Genomic DNA, 6202 nt, shown 5'->3' with positions numbered 1-6202 from the left:
ATCCTGCTCCTCTCGTCCGCTCTACTGAGGGACATTTGGGGTCTGTGTCCTGCTCTGGGCTCCTCAGTGCAAGGGAGACAAGGAGCGGGTGCAGCGGAAGGCAGCGAAGGGGATAAGGGAGCATCTCTCCTTTGAAAAAAGGCTGAGGGAGCATCTCTCCTTTGAGAAAAGGCTGAGGGAGCATATCTCCTTTGAGAAAAGGCTGAGGGAGCTGCCTCTGCTCGGCCTCAACTAGAGACAAGTGACAGGGGACCTCGTTAATGTATAGATATCTATGGGTGGTGCCAAAAGGATGGGCCAGGCTCTGCTCTGTGGTGCCCAGCAACAGGAGATGAGGCAATGGGCAGAAACTGGGGCACAGAAGCTACACCTGAACATGAGGAAGAATTTCTTTACTGGGCAGGTGATCATGCACTGGAACAGATTGCCCAGAGAGGTTGTGGAGTGTCCCTCGCCGGATATTTCAGAACCATCTGAACACAGTTCTGTGCTGTGTGCTCTGGGGTGACCCTCCTTGAGCAGGGAGGTTGGACCAGATGACCCACTGGACATATTCTAATTTCACTAACTGCAGTACATCAATCACCTTTTTTTGCTGAAAAAGGATGAGTTAATGATTTGTGATGGAAAGAGCAGGTGACCCACTGTGCTCCCTTCCAGCCTGGCCCATTCTGTGATTCTGAGCTGCTGCCCAGCTGGGTTTCTGCTCTCAGACCCTGTGAGCTGGGGATGGGGACACATCCCCACAGCCCTCAAGCACTGTTGTTCTCTGCAGCACTCACCTATTCCCGGTGAAGTGTATTATGAAACCATCCCTCGTCATGGCTGACTCACTTTTAATAAAGTTGTGCATAATTACTGCAGGGCAAAAAAACTGTGAGAAGGGTGTTATGCTTAATCTGCCACTTATACAGGTGCTGGGTAGAGGTAGGTATGAAGAAGAGTTGTATAAATTAAAATGCTAATAATATTCCCCCAGTGACAAGTACAAGAGCTGATCTCTGCAACAAAGCACAAGTGGCAGCTCACCAAGCACACCTGGAATGAGCTCGATGGTTGCCTGCAGGAAAGGCAAAAATATTCACACAAATATTTACAACCCATTAACACGTGCAATTTAAAAGGCCAAAAGAAAATTTGTCTAGGTTCTTTTAACTTTGTTCCCTATTTTCAGAGTGTGAAAAAAAAAAAGTTAATATGTAGCAGCTACTGCTAATATTGATGATTGTAGGAAACTGACTACTGGGGGCGGAAAGCAAAGAAAGATACATTTTTGCATTTTAGAAACATTCTTGACATAGTTCAATGGGAGTTTGTGGCTGACTTCAGAGATAAAATTTAACCCTTTATACTTGGCCTTAAATAGTCAGTTGACACGTAGGTACAAACCCATGATATCTCGCCTTGTGTTCATATTTCCAGAATAAATAAAAATTTTGTAAAAGTTTCTACTTGTCCAAACTGTGAAATATTTTCCTTTATCATATAGCAGAAAAGTAAATCAAGGATGCAATTATGAGGGAAAAAAAACCAAAAAAATTTTGATATTTTCTTGGAAATAACAAAAGCAAAAAAAACCACACAAAAATCCAACCAAAAAAAAAAAAAAAAAAAGCCCAAACACACCATTAAATGTAAGTATGACTTTTAAGGGCTAAATTGTATCCACTAAATATAAATATCTATGGATACTAAAATATTTATAACCTTTCTAATGGATTATTTATCTGGTTGTAGCAGAACAATAATAATCTATAAGCACCTGGTTTGGGGAAACCCCAATTTCAATCCAGGCTGTGGGTGAGCAGATTGGGAGCAGCCCTGGCCAGAAGGATTTGGGGGTGCTGTGGGTGAGAGGCTGGACATGACCCAGCCATGGCACTCACAGCCCAGAGAGCCAAACGTGTCCTGGGCTGCAGCCAAAGCCCCGTGGGCAGCAGGGCAGGGAGGGGATTCTGTCCCTCTTCTCCTCTCTGGTAGAGAATATTGCAACCAGAATATTGCATCCAACCCTGGGATGCCCAGAAGAAAGACATGGACCTCTTGTAGACAGTCCAAAGATGATCAGAGGGATGGAGCACCTCTCCTACAAGGAAAGGTTGAGAGAATTGCAATTGTTCATCCTGGAGAAGAGAAGGCTTTGGGGTGACCTTGTTGTGGCCTTCCAGTACCTGAGGGGAGCCTGCAAGGAAGGTGGAGAGGAGCTTTTTACCAGGTCCTGTGGGGACAGGACAAGGGGGAGTGCATGTAAACTAAAAGGAAGTAGGTTTAGATTAGATATTGGGATAAAATTCTTTACAGTGAGGGTGGTGAGGCCCTGGCACAGGCTGCCCAGAGAAGCTGTGGGTGCCCCATCCCTGGCAGGGTTCAGGGCCAGGTTGGATGGAGCTCTGAGCCACCTGGACTAGGGGAAGATGTCCCTGCCCATGGCAAGAGACTTGGAGCTAGATCTTAAATGGCCCTTCCAACCCAAACTTTCCTGTAATTCTATAATTTTATATTTTTCTTCCTTGAACATATAAAAATGGGCACAAAAGCCATCTTGGATTATCTCAGAGAGCTCTTTAGCTGTAGTGGTGACATTGTATAATATGGAACTGGGCATCTGCTTAGGAAGAGATCTCTACAGAAATGCTGTCCTATGTATAGACACTGAAGGACAAAACAACCTTCAACTGGATTTTTTTTAAACAACAATATAGCAAATACATATAACTAAATAAGCAAATGTGACAGTGATGCCAAAAACTGAAAAGAAGAAGCAGTTTTTTTTTCAAGTTCTGTTTCTCTTGTCTACTCTTTAGAACATGCACATGTATTTACTAGTAAAAAAAATAATAAAATACCAGTTTTGGCTGCTAATAAGTTTTCTTCTTAGCCTTATGATAGCATACTAGTCAGGCATCTCTCAGACAAGAAAAAATACAGATGTGGGAAAGTGCCACTAGAGGGTTTGGAAAGAACTTTTCAAACCTTAAATCTAGGGATCAAACAGAAGTTTATCTGCTGCATGAGAATACAAGGTAGAATAGCATGTTTGGAATAACAATACTAAAATTTGTGCATGCTTAAATGTATCCACCATATATTAAAATAAACTACAGTGTGTCACCAATGTAGTGGAGAAAATGAATACATCAGTGGTTTGACTGTTCTTATAAAATGTGTGTTAGACTCAAGTGAATACAAGCAATAAAATTTAAAAAAGCCATCATAAAAGGATGCCCTAGATTTTCTTTGTAAGAAAAGTGTTGCAAAACAGGGGTTTGGTAGCCCTGAGAATTTTATTACCATTTTAGCATCTACAGGTTTTTCTCTTGCCTGGCTTGGTACATATATCTCCTTCTTCACCCGCACTGTTATCTGAAAAACAGGGAGATAAAATAGCACAGCTTTTTATATTCTGCAGTAATAAACTTTTTTTATTTGTTTGTTTATATCTGCTGATGTTCCTCTAAGCCTGTGAAGCATTATTGCATATTTCTTCGCCTCTGTGGAATGACACATCACAGTATTATACCAAAAAGTTGCTGGAAATATTACCCCTCAGAGGGACAAATGGCAACTTTACACCAGGCTTGAAAATCAAGACTCTTCTGTTATTAGGAAAAAAACCACTTTTTAATTTTTTTTTAAATTTCATGAAGAAATGAACTTGTTAGGACCTAGGCTTTGTAGGGTTCCTCCCCCCCACCTTTTTTTAACCACATTTTGCTGAAGTCTTTTGAAGATCAGAAGAAAATTAAAATATTTCTATCAGCAGACATGCATAAATGATCTGCAAAATATCAAAATACTTTTGTTTGTCCTTCAGGTTCATAAATAGAAACAGAAAAATGTGGATTACTGCAGTAAAGTTTGTGTCTGTAGTTTTGAACTCCTAAGAATCCAATGAGGGGGAAAAAAGGAGACTATAATTATTGTGAAAACTTGTTAAGAAACACATCTCAGTGGAAAGTATTTCTGTCTTCAGTAACAATAAATATTTGAGGATCTTGTCATGAGAGTACAATTTATGCATTCAGTGAAACTGAAGCCAGCCTGGGTGATAGCAGGGATCAGACACACATGGTTTTTCTCCAAACAGAAGCTCAGGTATGTTAGAGTTTTTTGGCTCTTCTTTGTGCTATATATTAGATAAATTGAAGCAGGTAAAAAATATTTATGGTCTAGGGTAGATAACTTGGAGCAGGCTGTAACAGCTGCATAAAATCAAACACAGAAGTAGAGAGTATTCCATCATGAGAATCTACTAGGATAAAATTTCATGTAAATTATATTTTCATTAATAATTCAATTTTTTTAAGGATTATGTTCCTCAGCAAAAATTCTCAGATTTCTACTCAATAAAGATTTCTCTTCAATAGCAAAGTAGTCTTATTAGACTGAAATAATGCTGTTGGGTAAAATTAGGTGTAATACCATATATTATCCTTCAGGGAAATAAACTGTTACTGTAAATGGTCATGGAGTAACAATTAAAATTGCTTCCAAAACATGTTTTCTTGTGTAAACTCCAAAGAAGTTGGGAAGATTAGGTTTTCTTTTTTACCACATAAACTGAATTTTCCCAGTTTTTCTCATGGTCAAAAATGATGTGCAAACAAGATCTTTTGGGAAGTTATTTGGGAGAGTAGTGATGGTATTTACTGGCAAACAAATCATCATGGCAAGAGAGGCAAACACATATGGCTGAGAATGGGTATAAAGGGATGTTGCTAACAAAAAGTATGAACTGAAATTCTAATAATGTAACAGGCCTAAAAAAGGCAGGATATGGAAAGAATAAATATCATCTAAATGAAATAAATATAATCAGCTGTGCAGCTGATACAATTGACTAGAGGATACTTGAGAAGAAGCCAGAGCAATCTCTGGGCCATAAATTATTATCTTCAGGAGTCCCTAATGCACAAAAGACTACCTTTTAAAATTATATATTTTAAAATTTTACTTTTTTTAAATTTTTACATTTTTAAAATATTAAAGTATAGTATCAGGAAATATGTGAATTAACATTTCCAAGATTCTTGAGCAAATCATTAAACTCTTTATCCACACCAAAAGATTCAAATAAACAAATAACTACTGTTTATCTAGAACATTTTATTATAAATTTTATAATTAAGTAACTAACCCTAATTTATCACCTAGCAGCAGAGTTTATATCTTGATTTTAACAAGACTCTTTTGTCTCTATACAACAATGGCTATGCTAATTTCCTACCATCCAGTTTCTTCATCAAAATATTGTGTGGGCCCAAGTGAGTTATCTACAAAGGTTCTTAGAAGTCAGTGGTAAACTCCTTATCAGAACTTCCCCTTGATGTTACAGATAAACATTATCAAATTCGTGCTACAAGATCTTACTTCTGTTTTCCTCTTCGATTAGCACACAATCACCCACTTTTAGTTCTGATTAATCAAACTTCCACATTGATTAATTACTCTGTGCAGGACCAATGCTAGGCTGCCTGGTCTACAGTTATATTATGTTTGTCATTCTAAATGCTACTACAAGTTTATTTTTTATTTCCTGTTTTCTTTCTCCATTTTATTAAATTTGACTGCATGGGGAACTTCTCTAAATTCTATATCCAGCTCATTTTCAAAATACATGCTGGACATACATGAGAGCAGAATAATATGTAGCTTGTGGTAAAGTGTTACTTGCCAAATATCACATTAATTCAATCACTGTTTTCCCTTCATTTTGAATTTTCATTTTAATTTGTGGTACAGTTGTTTTCTGACTCAGACACTGTAAGGCCGGATAGGGAAATTAAGTGGACAATGGAGTCCAAGGCTGAGAACAAAAGACTTGAAAAAATGAGAGTATTAATAGTGTTGGTTGTAATGGAGGGAGCCAACAAACAATGTGGCCATTTGTACTAGGTGTTACTGAAACTCAGGAGTGAGTTACATTAAAGCCACATTATAAGCAGAGTAAATAATTAGAAGAGGAATTCCATAAATGACAAAAATCACTCAAATTTACTGTAGTTAATTTCACTGGTGTCCAAAGGGTGCACAGCATCATATTTGATACCCTCAGTTTAAGGTCACAAGCTTTCCTGGAGCCTTATGGTGCTCTTCAGTTCCTTCACAGTTACAGCCTGCAGGTGTTTTGAGTTCTCTAGAAGACCCAAACTAAATTATAATTTCAAAGCTTGGATTACCACCTAGTTGTAAATCACTGATT

Source organism: Melospiza melodia, chromosome 1 (genome assembly GCF_035770615.1).
Source record: "Melospiza melodia melodia isolate bMelMel2 chromosome 1, bMelMel2.pri, whole genome shotgun sequence".
NCBI classification, from domain to species: domain Eukaryota; kingdom Metazoa; phylum Chordata; class Aves; order Passeriformes; family Passerellidae; genus Melospiza; species Melospiza melodia.
This window is presented reverse-complemented; position numbering follows the sequence as displayed.